Here is an 18,024-nt window from a genome sequence, read left to right as displayed (position 1 = left end):
CAAAGTTGGGGTGCACCTGGCACAGGTGGGCATGAATCTGTTCTTACTGGACATGAATGAGGCCCAGGAAACTGCAGGTGGCAAGTGAGAATACAGCTGTGTTGGTGGGGGGCTCTTTAGGCGACGGGGGCTGCCTCTAGAGCTGTGGCAGAGTTACAGGGCGATCTGGAAGCAGTTTGGGTACAGAAGGATACCTCTGCAAGAGCACAATAGGGGTGCCAGAGCCAAATCCCAGGAGCCTCATGGGAGGTTCCTGGAACAATGACGTCAGCGCCCCGTTAGTCCTTTGGGCGGTTGTGGGCCTGAATAACCGGGGGCTTGTCTTGCTACGCTCCGCCCTGAAAGGGGCGTGAGTAATAAGGGACTAATGTGTCACGTGATCCAGTAAGGGGATCACCCCTATAAGGGTAGCGCTGATTGGGTTTTCCACAGTGCTTGGCTCATCAGGCGGGCAGGGCAGCATAGGTTGGTACAGCTGCCTGCCCTTGGATCGCCCGTAAGATAACCCACCGTATTTGCATACTTTAGTATGGAATAAACCTGCAGCAATATTTTCTCCAAACAAAAAGTAGTGTTGTGTATTTATTCATGCATGCCTATTCTGCTGTGGTGTGGGTGGGGTCTTGTGCCTATAATGGAACTATGGCCTAGGCCAGTGTGTTTTGTGGTAACTAGGGCGCTTCCTGTTCGTCCTGCACACTGACATCCTTGGTGGCTGGAGGGGAGCAGATGCAGCTTTGAAGCTGCAAATAAAATTAAAGCGCAGCGCTTGTAAAATGGGTGCCACGCAGACCACGTCCAGACCGGCCTTGATGAGGGTGGGAAGGCATAAGGAGGCAGAAAGGGGAGAGAAAACTCAGCAAAAATGCATATGGGAAGTGGGAAGCTGCTGTAACCCATGGGAGCGGGCATCATGCTGTGAAGTGAAAGTCGCACTTGGGTAAATACCATATTGCAATGGTGGCACTCACGATTTAGATTTAAACATCTGAACCTAAAGCGCAGGTGCCGTGATTGCTTCATAAGTAAAGCAATCAGAACAAAGTATGCATTTTTGTCCGATTCCTTTACTTTTGAAGCAATCGCAGCACCCGCGCTTTAGCTTTAGATGTTTAAAACTAAAGCGGGGTGCCGCCACTGTACAGCAAAGTAAAACAAGCATTGGCATAGCCAATAGGTCTCGCCTTTGGGACCTTATAAGTGTTTCGTTATCCAGAACAATATCCTTGGTGCAACAATATTAACTGTTGCATGGTGAAACACTTATAAGGTCCCAAAGGCGTGACCTATTGGCTATGCCAATGCTGGTTAGTGCGTGTGACTAAGATTAGGCTTTAGCGTTATCTGGGCCTCGTAATTCTGCAGATAAACAGCTTGAAACACATTTCTCAAACTCTTCACTTTGAGTTATACCTTCCAGACAAGGGATTTTCCTGCCTCGCATGCGTTGTAGTAAAGCACCTTTATGGCACTACACGTGCACTAGAAGTTACAGTAAGAAGCAGAGTGTGCTGTCAGACTCGTCAGCTCAAGCACGCCCACATCTAGCAGGGAAAGCTCGAGTTAGGACCACAGGGATAAATTACACTCATTAATACCAAATCTAAGTGAACGTGGTAATCCCAATTTCCGGTTTAGTGCATCTCCACCCTACAGCCAGCCAATACTTCACGGAAGCCCCCCGGCGATCCATCCACGCCCCTTACCTCACACTTGGGGCTTGGTGGCGCAGCACTCCCTCCCCTTGGATGACAGACGAGTAGGCGGGGTCGGCGCTGGCCTGGGCCTTCGGCGCCGCTTGCTGATGAGTCGTGGTCTTGTGTCTGGTGGTCTGAACCCCGGCGGAGGCGCCGCTCCTGCACAAGAAACGAGCCGAGGGTCAATGATTTACACAACACACTTCATGCACTTTACTTCCTCCCATCCCACCCGGCTAGTGAGGTGTCACCAGTAGGGAGCCACCGAAGGGTGGGTACTTACAGCACATTGGCGGCGACGGCTGCCACGAACCCCAAAAGCAGGAAGAACAGAAGGGTACTCAGGATGGAGGTGATGACGATCATCCCGCCGCTTCTTCGGCCGGGCCACGTGTCGATGGAGTCAGAACTCTTAGCTAAAGAAGAAACCGTGCGTTAGGCCTCTGGCACCCAAGCAAGTCACTGCATCAACCACCATCACTGCCCCACCCAGGCACTCGCAGACGCCATCCACATCTAGAGACTGGAGAAATATGGAAACATCTACTTGCTTTGTAGAATGGGTAAACTAGTTCCCACTGACGCCCCCCCTCTACAGGATGTCCGTAATCATTGTCTAAGAGGAGGGCCGGTTCTGCAGACATTAGTGGAAAGCACCCCTCAGCCGCCTCCACCACCACCACCATCCTCCTGCACCAGAGAGCTAGATTTGATGTACCGCGCAATGGCCGTCAAATACGCTTCGGCTGCATGGCGTTGCTTACCAGCCTTTGTAGTGATTTTATCGGACCAGATTGTTTGCCCAATACGGGTGGGTTTTTTAAATAATCCATAGACGAACCTAAAGAAGGTACAGAAGATAACGCCATTAATACATAAGCAAAACGGATGGCACGTACGTCTATAACTCCCCACAAGTTGTGTTTTACAATCCCCCAGCCGCACCTACAGCAGTACTCACACAAGCCACCCTTCCACGTCATGCCCCATGGAGACCAGTGCACAGATCTTTCTATGCAGTACAGAGGCGGTGCAAAAAAGCCGGGAACTTTAGCAAAATTTGAACGCTACTATAATATAACATCGAGTACACAGAAAGATGGTGCTCATCAGCAGGGAATTACAGAGACACTAAGAAAAAAAACCAGTACCATGTCTTAATGTCTTTATTTTAACAGCTGCTAATTATCCCTGCGTTGGAAAACAGAAAGACGCAACTCACTGGTTTCAGTAGACTTTCTTTAAAAGCACAACGCCATGCACGCGTTCGGACAAAAAAATGCGCGCACATGAGCACATCCGTACGCTAATTAAAGTAAACAAAGATGGCGTCGGGCTGTCCACATGCATGTGCATTTTTTGTCCGTACGCATGCATGTTTAACATTGTGAATGGCGGGAGTTGCCATTTTTGTCCATTTGTGCGCACGTGCATTCAGCTTTGGCTGAATTGATCGTAAAAGGCCTTCGCATGGCGAGACAGCGCATGTGCTGCTATTGCCAGGTGAGACCTAAAAAATAACCAGAACTAGTTGGTCAGAGACTGTCAGGTACAAAAGTGCCTCCTCTCGTTGGAGCAAGGCCGCTAAATTGCGAAACCGCCCTGGTGCCTGAGCACTGCAGCCGCCCTCCACAGAACCAAAGGGACGGGCGCGCTCTCATCCCTATGTGCCCAGTGCACACACCTTTAATTCATGCTGCCTTCACACAGAGTGTGCTGCAGCAGCAGCTTTCACAAGAAGAACATCCTGAAAACATCTGATCTCTTTTGTTGAAAGAAGTTAAGCAGGGTCGTGCTTGGTTAGTACCTGAATGGGAGATCGCCTGGGACTACCAGGTGCTTTAGGCTTTTCATCTTTTTTTTACTGTAGGCTTTTCATCTGGTTTTCTTTTTTTTGCTTTAGGTGAATGAGGGTGGCTTGTCTCACTTGATATGGCCAGCAATGGAGTAGAATGAAAAAAGTTAAGACCCCCAAAGTCAGTAATCTTCATACCAATGGCCATATCACTCTGGAAGCACCTCACCTCGTCTGATCTCAGACGTTAAGCAACATTGGGCCTGATTTGTACCTGCATGGGAGACCGCCTCTGAATACCAGGTTATATAGGCTATTCATGTTTTATTTTTTTGCTTTATGTGAATAAGGGTGGCTAGTATCACTTACTATGGCCATCACTGAAGTAGAATGAAAAAAGCTAAGAGCCCAAAAGTCAGTGTTGTTCATGCCGAAAGCCATTCCAGCCTGAAAGCACCAGAGCTCAAAGTTAAGCAGGGTCGGCCCTTTTTTTTGTACCTGAATGGGAGACCGCATGGGAATACCAGGTGATATAGGCTTTTCATCTTTTTTTTATTTGCTTTAGGTGAATGAGGGTGGATTGTCTCACTTACTATGGCAAGCACTGAAGTAGAATGAAAAACGCTATGAGCCCCATAGTCAGTGCTCTTCATGCCGAAGGCCATACCACCCTGAAAAGACATGATCTCATCTGATTTCAAAAGGTAAGCAGGGTCTGGCCTGGTTAGTACCTGTATGGGGACAGCCTACGAATACCAGGTGCTATAGTCCTTTTATTTTAATTTTTTGCTTTAGGAGAATGAGGTTGGCTTGTCTCACTTGCTAGTGCCAGCACTGAAGTAGATGAAAAAAGCTAAGAGCCCTAAAGTTAGTGCACTTCATGCATACAGCCATACTACCCTGAAAGTGCCTGGTCTTGTCTGATCTCAGAAGTTAAGCAAGGTCAGCCTAGTTAGTACCTGGATGGGAGACCGACTGGGAATACAAGGTGCTGTAGGGTTTTCATCTATTTTTTGTTGCTTTATGTGAATGAGGGTGGATTGTCTCACTTGCTATGGCCAGCACTGAAGTAGAATTAAAAAGCTAAGAGACCCTAAAGTCAGCGCCCTTCATTCCTACAGCTATTCCACCCTGTTGGAAGGCGGACCCCGAGGAGTCGGCGAGACCACCAAGGGGGGCCCTCACACTGTACGAAGTAGCCGAGCGCTGCCGAGAAGTCTCCTGAGAGATCCTTCTCCTATCACGTACTAGCACAGTAACACCACCACACAGGACTCAAGGAGGTTGTCTTACGACAAGCAATTCTTTATCAGCAATAAAAAGGTTACGAGGTCAATATTTACACGAAGGGATCGAGGGATCCACCAAAAGTCTCAGTGTCTCTTTGGAAGGGTAGGGGTAGCGGGACAGTCTTTGGCAGGAGTGCGGTACGAGGGTACCTGGGGCCCAGTTCTTATCCTCAAGCTGGAGGACCTCCGGATCTCGGAGGGGTCGAGCCGCAACGGCGTCAGCAGGGCTCCGGCGTACAGTTCGTGGAGAGCCGCGATCCAATCAGCAGGGCTCTCAAGATGGTTTCTGCTCAGCTCGAGCCGCGACGTCGTCAGCAGGGCTCCGAGGGAGGTTTCAGTGAGGTTGGGCCGCGACAGCGTCAGCAGGGCTCCGATGTTCCAGGTGGTTCAAAGTGTTCACAAGAAGGAGCCGCGACGCAGTCAGCAGGGCTCGTGATGGTTCCGACAAGAGTTCTTCTCCGTAGGGTCAGCCGCGATTCAATCAGCAGGGCTCTCGACTCCGGGATACAACTGCCGATCTGTGGCGGGGTCGCCCCAGATATAGGTCTGGAGCCCTTTGATGTCCGGACCCAGGCGCCCGGGGGGGGCGGAGAGGCCGGGTGGAGGTGGCCAGACGCCCAGCAGGAGAGGCGCCAGGCCCAAGGGAGTTGCAGGGCGATCACACCTCGAGAGGGGAGGACAGTTGGGGGTCCCATCGATACTGTCCTCCGCCGGGGGCGATGAATGGTTCCTGCGGCACCCCCTGGCCAGTTCGTGGTGCCTCGATGTCGGGGCTTCGCTGGGGTCGAGGCCGGGTTGAGCGGGGTCGCACTGGCTGGTGCACAGAGTCACGTGGATGCCAACAAGATGGCGGAGCCACGAGGGGTATGCGACTTCGTGCAGCTCTGGATGAAGGGCCTCGGTGCAGTTCAGAAGGGTGGCCCGTGAAGGCCGGGGCGGGGAACGGGCACAATCCACGGGGTTAAGGACCACGCCACGAGGCCGGGTCCAACAGACGTCCCCCCCAGCCGAAGGCATGGAGAGTCACCCATCTCCTTGGGGATTCTCCTCGTCAAGGCGGAAGAAGCGGGACAGGCCATCGGCGTTGGCGTGGTCATTGCCGGGCCGGTGTTCGACGTCAAAGTCCATCCCTTGTAGCGAGATGGACCACCGCAGCAGCTTGGGGTTCTCGCCCCGCATTTGCATTAACCACCGCAGGGGCCGGTGGTCGGTCTGGACCCGGAAGTGGGTACCAAAGAGGTAGGGCCGGAGCTTCTTGAGGGCCCACACTACAGCGAAGGCCTCACGCTCAATGGTGCTCCATCGTTGCTCTCGGGGCAGTAGCCGTCGGCTGATGAAGGCCACTGGTCGGTCGAGCCCCTTTTCATCGGCTTGGGACAGGACGGCCCCGATCCCATACTCGGAGGCGTCCGTCTGCACCACGAACTCCTTATTGTAGTCAGGGGCCTGCAGCACCGGGGCAGTACACATTGCTGTCTTTAGGGTGTCGAAGGCTGCTTGGCAGCGGGGTGTCCAGTGCACCTTCTTGGGCTGTTTTTTGGACGTTAGCTCTGTGAGGGGGCCAACAATGCTCCCATAGTCCCGGATAAACCGCCGGTAGTATCCGGTGAGACCCAGGAAGGCCCGGACAGCGGTCTGGGTAGTGGGGGGTTCCCAGGCCTGGATGGCATCTATTTTCGGTTGGAGAGGGGCCACCTGCCCGCTCCCCACTTGATGGCCCAGGTAGGTCACGGATCCGTGGCCGATCTGGCATTTGCTGGCCTTGATTGTGAGCCCGGCCCGCTGGAGGGCGGCCAGGACGGCTTTAATGTGAAGGAGGTGCTCTGCCCAGTGGTTGCTGTACACGGCAATGTCATCTAGGTAGGCCGCGCTGAAGGCCTCAAGCCTGGCCAAAACCTTGTTTACCAGTCTTTGGAAGGTGGCCGGGGCGTTCTTCATTCCGAAGGGCATCACCCGAAAGTGGTAATGCCCATCCGGGGTCGAAAAGGCGGATCTTTCTTGGGCGCCGGGGGTGAGCTGGATTTGCCAGTACCCGGCGGTGAGGTCCAGCGTGCTCAAGTAGCGAGCGGCCCCTAGGCGGTCGATGAGTTCGTCGGCCCGGGGTATAGGGTGGGCGTCTGTCTTGGTCACTGCATTCAGGGCTCGGTAGTCCACGCAGAATCGCAACTCTGGGGGGTGGCCGGGAGCTGCGGCCTTGGGCACCAGGACGACAGGGCTGGCCCACGGGCTGTCGGAGGGTTCGATGACCCCCAGGGCCAGCATCTTCGTTACTTCGGCCTGGATGCAGGCCCGCACTCGGTCGGGTACCCGGTAGGCTCTGTGTCGCACGGGGGGGCTCTCCCCGGTGTCGACGTCGTGGACGCACCAGTGGGTCACCCCCGGGGTGAGGGAGAAGAGGGCTGCGTAGTCCCGCAGCAGTTGCTGGCAGTCGTTGCGCTGTTCCGGAGTCAGGGAAGAGGCGAGTTGGACACCTTCGATTGATCCATCATGGACGTTGGACTGCAAGAGGTCGGGCAGGGGCTCGGAGTCGTCCTCGCCCCCCTTGTCGGTCGCCAGCAGGAGGCTCAGCTCGGTCCGGGCAAAGTGGGGTTTTAGCCTGTTAGCATGTAGGACCCGGAGGGGGTTCCGGGGGGACTCCAGGTCGACCAGGTAGGTGACGGGACTTTTCTTCTACACTACCTTGAAGGGCCCGGTCCACTTGTCCTGGAGGGCGCCGGGTTCAACCGGGGCCATGACCCATACTTTCTGACCTGGCTCGAATTCTATGGTAGAGGAGTTCCGATCGTACCACCGCTTCATGTCCTCCTGGCTGGCCTCGAGGTTGGCTTCGGCCATGGCTCGGAACTTGCGGGTCTGGTTTCGGAGGGTCAGGAGGTATCGGTAGACGTCAGGAGGGGCGCCTTGGGGCTTCATCTCCCAGCCCTCCTTGACCAGGCTGAGCGGTCCGCGGACCGGGTGTCCATACAATAGTTCAAACGGGCTGAACCCCAGGGACTTCTGCGGGACCTCCCGATAGGCAAACAGGAGGCACGGCAGCAGGACATCCCATCTCCGCCTGAGGGGCTCTTCCAGGCCCTGGATCATTCCCTTTAATGTTCTGTTGAACCGCTCAACCAGTCCGTTCCCCTGAGGGTGATAGGGGGTCGTGAACTTGTATGTGACCCCGCACTGCTGCCACAGGGACCGCATGTATCTGGAAATAAAGTTCGTGCCGCGGTCGCTCACCACTTCGCGGGGAAATCCCACTCGGGAGAAGATCCCCATTAAGGCCCGGCCTACCACGGGGGCCGTTATAGTTCTTAGCGGGACCGCCTCCGGGTACCTGGTGGCGTGGTCCACGAGGACCAGGATGAAGCAGTGGCCCAGGGCGGTCTGGGGGTCCAGGGGCCCCACAATATCGATTCCGACCCGTTCGAACGGGGTGCTGACGGCTGGAAAGGGCTGGAGGGGGGCCTTGACCCGACCCCCCGTCTTCCCGCTGGCTTGGCAGGTCTGGCAGGACCGGCAGTGGTTGTCCACGTCTCTCCGCATCCGGGGCCAGTAGAAGTGGGTCACCAGACGGCTGTACGTTTTGTCTTGCCCCAAGTGTCCGGCGAGGGGCACATCATGTGCCAGGTTGAGCAGGAACTCCCGGAAGCGGAGGGGGACCACCAACACTCGGCTGGCCCCGAGTTCTGCCACTTTTTGCTCACTGTATAGCAGGCCCTCGGCCCAGTAGACCCAGTGGGTGCCGGTCTGGTCCCCGTTGGTTTGGGCGGACGCTTGTTGGCGGACCCCTTCGAGAGTGGGGCAGGACTGCTGCTCTTGTTGGAACTGCTCCCGGGTGGGGCCCCCTTCGTGTCGCCATTGTGTCAGCTCTGGTAGGGCGCACGGGGAAGCCATCTCTTCGGGGGAGGATTCACTAGGTCCAGGGTCGGTGTCCGCCTCCTCCTCGCTGCTGGCGGGAGGGGGTGTGAGCCCCTCGGGCTGGGCGGCCCCGGGGGCCGAGGATGAGCGGGGGGCCAGGGCGGTCATGGACCGGGTGATGGCGCAGGCCCAGTCAGCCAGTCCCAGCATTCGGAGGTGCTCTCGTCGCTCTACTTGAGCCCAGGGGGAACTCTCCAAGTCGTTCCCCAGGAGGCAGTCGACAGGGGCGTCGTCGCGTACCGTCACCTTCAGCAGGCCCGTCACCCCTCCCCACTCGAAGGGGACCAGGGCCATCTGGCACAGGCTTTCACTGTTGTCGGCCGTCCGGACGGGGCACAGCACATTCGGTAGAATCTGTTCAGGGGTCACCAGGTGGCAGCGGACAGTGGTGACACTGGCGCCGGTGTCACGAAGGGCTTCGGCCCGTTGTCCATTGACCGTGACCTGCTGCCGGTACTTCTGGGTGTTGCTTGGGATGGGGGTGCAGGGTACCATTTCTCGGCTACCCAGGCAGACCAGGGACATGGCTGCCGGCTCCCACTCAGTGGTCCCTCGGTCGAGGGTCTCCTCTTCCTCTTCTCCTTCTCCCAGGGCGGCGGCCGCCAGCTGTCGGGGCGGGGGCCTGCCGGCCCCGTTTCTTCGGTTCAGGCGGCAGACCGGATCGCTGGCATAGTGTCCGGTTTGTTGGCAGCCGTAGCACGTTACTGGTGGCCGTGGTCCGGGTCTGGCCGGGGGCGCCCCCCTTCGGGCTAGGCTCGGGGAGAGTTGTTGCTGCGGTGGCCCTCGAGGGGGGCTCCTGGGGGCCCCGGCGGGAGGGTCTTGGTTCCTGTTCGGCCCTCCCCCTCCACCGCGCTGGCAGGGGGGTCCGGTGGGGTTCCTCTGGTACTCCCCCATTGCGTTCCGGGGGACCCGGGAGTTGACCCATCGATCGGCCTCGACGGCGAGTTTTCGCGGGTCGGTCATTTTGCTGTCGAGGAGGTGCTGTCTCAGTTCCACGAAGCAATTGTTGGAGAGATGTTCCCACACGATGAGGTCGACCAGCTGCCCGTAGGTGGTTACTTTGCTCCCTTTGATCCACCCTTCTAGGGCCCGACTGAAAAAGTCCACATATTCCACCCATGTGGTACCCGGGATTTTCTTGCAGTCTCTGAACCGCTGGCGGTACATTTCCGCGGTTAGCCCGTAGCGGGTGAGCAGGGCCTCCTTCATGTGATCGTAGGAGGTCATCACCTCCTCCGGCAGCTGGAGCAGCGTGTCTCGACCCTCACTCAGGAACCGCCCCCACAGGCCCGCGCCCCAGTCTTTTCGGGGCACCCGATGAGAGGTCATGGCCACCTCGTAGGCCTTGAACCATTGTTGGATGTCGTCATTCTTGTAATACTCCTTGACGACCTCTTTCGGGATATGCACCTTGGTCTCGGAAGGCGGTAGAGTGTCTCTAGTACTGGGGGTGTTGGTCCCTCCGTTCTTGGCCTTGATCTCGAGCTCCTTGAGACTGCGCTCGTGCTCAAGGGTCAGTTTCTTTTCCTCCAACTCCCGGTGTCGTCTCTTCTCCTCTATCTCCTCTTGAAGCCGTAGCTGCTCTAGGGCCAGTTTCTTTTCTGCCAGCTGGAGTTCGCCGTCCAGCCGCAGTCGTGCGAGCTCTAGCTCGTGGTTCCGGACCTTCTCCCGCTCTCGTATTTCTTCTTCGGAGAGGCCGGTTTCTAGGCTCTTTCTTCCTCCGGTTGCCGGAGTCAGTGCGGTTGATGTGGTCTCAGTCAGGGGCAAGGGACCTTCTTCCTGGGAGGGGCCTGCCCCGGCCTCCAGCCATGACCTCAGAGCTTTCTGCATCTCCTCTTTGGTACCTAGGCCGGTGGTTGCAATGCCTTTGTCTTTGCAGAACTGTTTTAACTCTTTGTGCGTATATTCCTCCAGCCGTTCGGGCTGGAACTCCATTGTCGCGTTGTTTTCCTGGCTGCTCATGATGCTGTTCGTTTGGATGGGTAGCTAGTGGGTACTGGCTGGTACGTACTGCGTTCGGCTCGGATCCCGTCGCTGCCACCAAATGTTGGAAGGCGGACCCCGAGGAGTCGGCGAGACCACCAAGGGGGGCCCTCACACTGTACGAAGTAGCCGAGCGCTGCCGAGAAGTCTCCTGAGAGATCCTTCTCCTATCACGTACTAGCACAGTAACACCACCACACAGGACTCAAGGAGGTTGTCTTACGACAAGCAATTCTTTATCAGCAATAAAAAGGTTACGAGGTCAATATTTACACGAAGGGATCGAGGGATCCACCAAAAGTCTCAGTGTCTCTTTGGAAGGGTAGGGGTAGCGGGACAGTCTTTGGCAGGAGTGCGGTACGAGGGTACCTGGGGCCCAGTTCTTATCCTCAAGCTGGAGGACCTCCGGATCTCGGAGGGGTCGAGCCCCGACGGCGTCAGCAGGGCTCCGGCGTACAGTTCGTGGAGAGCCGCGATCCAATCAGCAGGGCTCTCAAGATGGTTTCTGCTCAGCTCGAGCCGCGACGTTGTCAGCAGGGCTCCGAGGGAGGTTTCAGCGAGGTTGGGCCGCGACAGCGTCAGCAGGGCTCCGATGTTCCAGGTGGTTCAAAGTGTTCACAAGAAGGAGCCGCGACGCAGTCAGCAGGGCTCGTGATGGTTCCGACAAGAGTTCTTCTCCGTAGGGTCAGCCGCGATTCAATCAGCAGGGCTCTCGACTCCGGGATACAACTGCCGATCTGTGGCGGGGTCGCCCCAGATATAGGTCTGGAGCCCTTTGATGTCCGGACCCAGGCGCCCGGGGGGGGCGGAGAGGCCGGGTGGAGGTGGCCAGACGCCCAGCAGGAGAGGCGCCAGGCCCAAGGGAGTTGCAGGGCGATCACACCTCGAGAGGGGAGGACAGTTGGGGGTCCCATCGATACTGTCCTCCGCCGGGGGCGATGAATGGTTCCTGCGGCACCCCCTGGCCAGTTCGTGGTGCCTCGATGTCGGGGCTTCGCTGGGGTCGAGGCCGGGTTGAGCGGGGTCGCACTGGCTGGTGCACAGAGTCACGTGGATGCCAACAAGATGGCGGAGCCACGAGGGGTATGCGACTTCGTGCAGCTCTGGATGAAGGGCCTCGGTGCAGTTCAGAAGGGTGGCCCGTGAAGGCCGGGGCGGGGAACGGGCACAATCCACGGGGTTAAGGACCACGCCACGAGGCCGGGTCCAACACACCCTGAAAGCACCTCAGCTCTTCAGATCTGAGAAGTTAAGCAGGGTTGGGCATGGTTAGTACCTGGATGGGAGACTGCCTGGGAATACCAGGTGTTGTAGGCTTTTTATTTTTTTTATTTACTTTCGGTGAATGAGGTTGCCCTGTCTCACTTGATATGGCCAGCACTAAAGAAGAATGAAAAAATGTATGATCCCAAAGTCCATACTCTTCATGCCTACGGCCACACCACCCTGAAAGCACTTCATCTCATCTGGTTTCAGAAGATAAGCAGGGTCGGGCCTGTATAGTACCTAGGTGGGAGACCACGTGGAAATACCAAGAACTGTTAACTTTACATTTTTTTTTCTTTAGGTGAATGAGGGTGGCTTGTCTCCCTTGCTATGGCCAGCACTGAAGAAGAATGAAAAAAACGCTTAGAGCCCCAAAGTCATTGTTCTTCAGGTCTTTGGTTATAGAACCCTGAACTTGTCTAATCTCAGTAGTTGAGAAGAGTAGCGCCTGGTTAGTACCTGGATGGGAGACTGTGGGAATGACAGGTGCTGTTGGCTTTTCCTCTTTTTTTGTTTTCTTTAGGTGAATGAGGGCCGCTTGTCTTACTTACTATGGCCAGTACTGAAGTAGAATGAAAAAAGCTACGAGTCCAAAACTCCACATGCCTACGGCCATTAACCCTGGAAGCACCAGATCTCGTCTGATCCCAGTAGTTAAGCAGGTTCTGGCCTACTTAGTACCTGGATGGGAGACCACCTAGGAAAACCAGGTGCTGTAGGCTTTATATCTATTTTTTATTTGTGTTTATGTGAATGAGGATGGCTTGTCTCACTTGCTATGTCCAGCACTGAACTACAATTAAATTAGCTAAGAGCCCCAAAGTCAGTGCTCTTAATGGCCATACCACCCTGAAAGCATCTGATCTCATCTGATCTCGAACCTGTACCTGGATGAGAGGTTGCCTGAACACCAGGTGCTGTAGGCTTTTCATCTCTTTAGGTCAGAGTGAGCCAGCGCGAAGAGCTGTGGTATTTCAGTACGGAGAGAAACTTCCTCTACTCCCCCCGCCCTTATTTTTCATTCGCTTGTGTGTTTGTCCTTTGTAAATGCTGTCTTCTGATTCATTATGAGGCTTGTTAGTCCCTCCTTAGTGCAGCCATGTCGTCATTTGTATCCTCCCATGGCTACTGGCCACTGTACTTGGTTGTTACACGGGCGTGTACTTTTTCCTTTATTAAGCAGGTAGAGCCGGAGCCCGCCTCAGGACACGGACCAGGTAAATGTGGAGTGTGTAGAGGGGCACGCGTAACGTCACGCAGCTTTTCAAACAACATGGGGGATGTGGGGTGTAGAATAGCGCAACACAACATTTTTTGGTGCCTTCTACCCCCCTCCCGTTGTTGTGCCTTCTTTTCCCTCCACCCCCCCTTCAGTTGTCCGTGCATTTTTTTCCCCTCCCCACCCTCCCTTCCGTTGTCCATGCCTTCTCCTCGCCCCCAGCCCTTCCGCCCTACAGATGTCCATGCCTTCAACCCCCCGCCCCCGCTATTCCTCCCGTTGTTCGTGATGCCAAGTTGCCAACCATTTGCAATGCAATACGTCTTGCGTAAATTAGAGACCTATTGCATTGCAAATTCTTGTTAAAATAGAGTGCACTAAAAATGTCCTCTATACATTATGAATACAGAACACACGGGGCGTCACTGTGAGTTCTACGCATTATATGTACATAGTGTCACGGGAAGTTGCATAATTTGCCTTTCCATGCCCCATGATTTAGATATCCCTGCTGCATAATTCAGTCCTCTCTTTTCACACAATCCCAGGGGCATTGACAAAGAAATAGCTCTATATAGTGGCCTGGAGGCCATTTTTTCCATATTTCACGATCCCCTGTGAATTATCTACTTTCAACCGCTGTGTTTTGTGCAATGAAAGCAAACGAGCATTTAATGTTTAATGTGCGTTGTTTATATATTTTTATAGGCACATGGTTTACATTTTAGTGTGTTTGTGTCGAATTATTATTCACTGCTATAGTTAGTGAAATAGTTTCTTCCAGCCTTGGTTCCCATGTTATCCAAGAAGTAGTAAAAGAACGGGACCACGGCTTTCCCTTGTAAAAACATGGGAAATTAAGAAAAGTGATTCAAATCATTAACACAGTACAAAGTACAGTGCTGGATCACAGATACAACGTGCCTCCGGTTTCGGACAATACACAGTATATTTTGCTGTGGGATGAAACAAGTTTCCTGTCGTTTATAGCGCCACTGCGCCTGATGGCTCTTTTTAATTCCGGTCACGTGAAACACCGACACGTGGCTCTGTGAGTAAGTCAGTTGACCACATGCCATCGTGTACGAAAAGTAATCCTGTGGTGGAAAAATGCAATTAAGAAACTGTATTACAATGTAAACTGTCCAGTTATCAGAGACCCGATTGAGTCTGTTCAAAACCAGAAGATATTGCATCGCGATTCTCATAGCATTTACATCTACAATTAATTTAATTATGTACAGCATATTACGCATACTTTTACAGTTTGAAAGCGCTGTAAATAACAGATTTTACAATTACCATATCGAGTTGCACTGAAATTATCAACCACACATGTGAGGAACTCTGAGCTGTCCTATCACTGCATGTATCAGCAGCGAGCGTCAATTCATGAAGTGTTTCTCCATAACCGGACTGGTGTTTTATATGTGTAGAACATTTGCTCACCAGCAAGCAAAGAGTACTATGAAAGACACACATGATCAAATATCTGTGGTGGGCCACTGCACCCGTCACTACATGGCCACAGCAATCTGCAGAAGTGCCATAACAAAATGAACTGCAGAACATAGATTATAAATAAGTAGAAAAACAAATTAACAAGATTCGCTATGCATATTGTTTGTATAGGTATTATATAAATATATTGAGAGATGCTCTATAAGGAGTTAATGGGCAACTGTGTAATAAGGTCCTATATTGCCATTGAGGATTTCTCATGACATCATGATGCACAACGAGAGATTTGTACATGTCAATACCACCCCACAAGGAGAGTTTTGGACCATGCTACCTGCGCCTATATGTTTCTTTATATTGCATTTTTATTTTGAGGCATCAAACTTGAAAACTTTGGGGGGTTTTTTCAAACAGGGAAATATTTATTCTAATTTGTAAGTTAAACCCTGGACTATACTGTTTTGTTTACTGTAGAAAACAAGCATTTGCAATGCAATAGGTCTTGCATTTACCACAGTTTATGCTATTGACATTGTAAATGACAATGCCTTTTATTTATGTTTTAAAAATCAAATCCTAAATAAAAGGCATTGTCATTTACAATGCAAATAGCTCAAACTCACGTAAAGGCGAGACCTATGTCATTGCAAATACTTGATTTTTATTGCTTTAAGTAAATTAGGGTGATTGTCTCACTTGCTATGGCCAGCACTGAAGTAAAATGAAAAAAGCTAAGAGCCCCAAAATCTGTTTTCTTCATGCCTGAGGCCACAACACCCTGAAAGCTCCTGGACACGTCTGATCTCAGAAGTCAATCAGGGTCAGGCATGGTTAGTACCTGGATCAGAGACGGCCTGGGAATACCAGGCGAGATAGGCTTTTCATCTTCTTTTATTTGCTTTAGATGAATGAGGGTGGATTGTCTCACTTACAATGGGCAGCCAGAGTAGAATGAAAAAACTAAGACCCCCAAAGTCAGTGCTCTTCATGCCTAAGGCCATTCTAGCAGGAAGGACATGATCTTATCTGATTTCAGAAGTTAAACAGGGTCGGGCTGGTTAGGAACTGGATGGCAGACCACCTGCACATACTGGGTGCTGTAGTCCTTTCATTTTTTTGTTGCTTTAGGTGAATGAGGGGGGCTTGTCTCACTTGCTATGGCCAGAACTGAAGTAGAATGAAAAAACTAAGAGCCCGAAAGTCAGTGCACCTCATGCATACGGCCATACTACCCTGAAAGCACCTGATCTCAGACGTTAAGCATGGTCGGCCTGGTTAGTACCTGGATGGGAGACCACCTGGGAATACCAGGTGCTGCAGACTTTACATCCTTTTTCCATTGCTTTTAGTGAATGAGGGTGGCTTGTCTCAGTTGCTATGGCCAGCACTGAAGTAGAATGAAAAAAGCTAAGAGCCCTAAAGTGAGTGTTCTATATGCCTACTTCCATACCACCCTGAAAGCACCTGACTCGTCAGATCTTATAAGTTAAGCAGGGTCTGATCTGTATGGGAGACTTCCTGGGACTATCAGGTGATGTATGCTTTTCATCTTTTTGAGTGGTGTTGATGCTTTGAGTGAAGTGGGTGGCATGTCTGACTTGCTATGGCCAGCACTGAAGTAGGACTAAAAAAGCTAGGAGCCTCAAAGTCAGTACTTTTCCTACTACAGCCATACCACCCTGATATCACCTGAACTCTTCTGTTCTCAGAAGTTGAGCAGTGTCAGGCCTGGTTAGTACTTGGAAGACCTCGTGGGAATAGCAAGTGCTGTAGTCTTTTCAGTTTTTTTTTGCTTTAGGTGAATGAGGGTGGCTTGTCTCACTTGCTATGGCCAGCACTGAAGTAGAATGAAAAAACTAAGACCCCAAAGTCCGTGCTCTTCATTCCTATGGCAATACCATACTGAAAGCACCTGATCCCTAATCCCAGAAGATAAGCAGGGTGGGGCTTGGTTAGTAATTGGATAGGAGACTGGCTGGGAATAATGGGTGCTGTAGGCTTTTATCTTTTTTTGTATTTGCTTCAGGTGAATTATGGGGGCTTATCTGACATCCTATGGCCAGCAATGAGGTACAATGGAAAAAGCTAAGAGTCCCAAAGTCAGCGCTGCTGATGCCTAAAGCCATACCACCGTGAAAGCACAAGATCTCAGAAGTTAAGCAGCTCAGGCCGGGTTAGTACCTGGATAGCAGAACGTCTTTTTTTGTTGCTTTTGGTGAAAGTGGGTAGATTGTCTCACTTACTATGGCCAGCACTGAAGTACAATGAGAAAAGCCAAGAGCCCCAAAGTCAGTGCTGTTCGTGCGTAAAGCCATACCACCATGAAAGCACCTGATCTCAGAAGTTAAGCAAGGTTGGGCTTGGTTAATACGTGGATGGGAGACGCCTGGGAATACCAGGTGTAACAGGCTTTTCATCTGTTTTTTTAACTTTATGTGAATGAGGCTATCTTGTCTCACTCACTACGGCCAGCCCTGAAGTACAATGAAAAAAGCTAAGAGCTCCAAAGTCAGGGCTGATCATGCCTAAAGCCATACCACTAAAGAAAGCACTTGATCTCAGAAGTTAGGCAGGGTCAGGCTTTGTTAGTAAGGGGATGGGAGCCTGCCTGATAATACCATGTGGTGTAGGCTTTTCATCTTTTTTTTTTTGGCTTTACGTGAATGATGGTGGCTTATCTTACTTGCTATGGCCAGCTCTGAAGTAGAATGAAAAATGTGAAGAGCCCTAAAGTCAGTAAACTACATGCCTACTGCCACACCACCCTGAAAGAATTTGAACTCCTCTGATCTCAGATGTTAAACAGGGTCGGGCATGGTTAGTTTCTGGATGGAAGACCACGTTGGAATAGCATGTGCTGCAGGCTTTTCATCTCTTTTTTTGCTTTTAGGTAAATGAGGATGGCTTGTCTCACTTGCTAGGGCTAGCACTGAAGAAGAATAAAAAAAGCTAAGACTCCAACGTCAGTGCTCTTAATGCCTACGGCTGTATCACTCTGAATGCACCTGATATAATCTGATCCTAGAAGTTAATCAGGGCCGGGCCTGGTTAGTACCTGGATAGCAGACCGCCTGGAAATACCGGGTGCTGTAGGCTTTTCTTTTTTTTTTTATTTGCTTTAGGTGAATGAGGGTAGATTGTCTCACTTACTATGGCCAGCACTGAAGAACAATGAAAAAAGCTAAGACCCCAAAGTCAGTGCTGTTCATTCCTACATTGATTCCACTCTGAGAGCACCTGATCTCGTTTGATCCCACACGCAGAGTCGGGCCTGGTTAGTACCTGGATGAAGACCACCTGGGAATACTAGGTGCAGTAGGCTTTTCATCTTTTTTTTTTCTTTACGTGAATCAGGGTGGCTTGTCTCACTTGCTATGGCCAGCACTGAAGTAGTATGAAGAAAACTAA

The 18,024-nt window shown here is 52.4% G+C and overlaps 2 pseudogenes; both read left to right on the top strand.

Moving 5' to 3' along the window:
* The first annotated feature begins 4,374 nt into the window (after nt 1-4,374).
* On the top strand, nt 4,375-4,492 carry LOC146856641 (5S ribosomal RNA; annotated as a pseudogene).
* An 8,048-nt stretch (nt 4,493-12,540) lies between these two features.
* On the top strand, nt 12,541-12,658 carry LOC146856640 (5S ribosomal RNA; annotated as a pseudogene).
* Nucleotides 12,659-18,024: the final 5,366 nt, after the last annotated feature.

This window comes from Triturus cristatus, chromosome 4_1 (assembly GCF_964204655.1).
Source record: "Triturus cristatus chromosome 4_1, aTriCri1.1, whole genome shotgun sequence".
NCBI lineage: Eukaryota > Metazoa > Chordata > Amphibia > Caudata > Salamandridae > Triturus > Triturus cristatus.
Note: the sequence above shows the minus strand (reverse complement) of the source record. Positions and strands in the feature narration are given on the sequence as shown.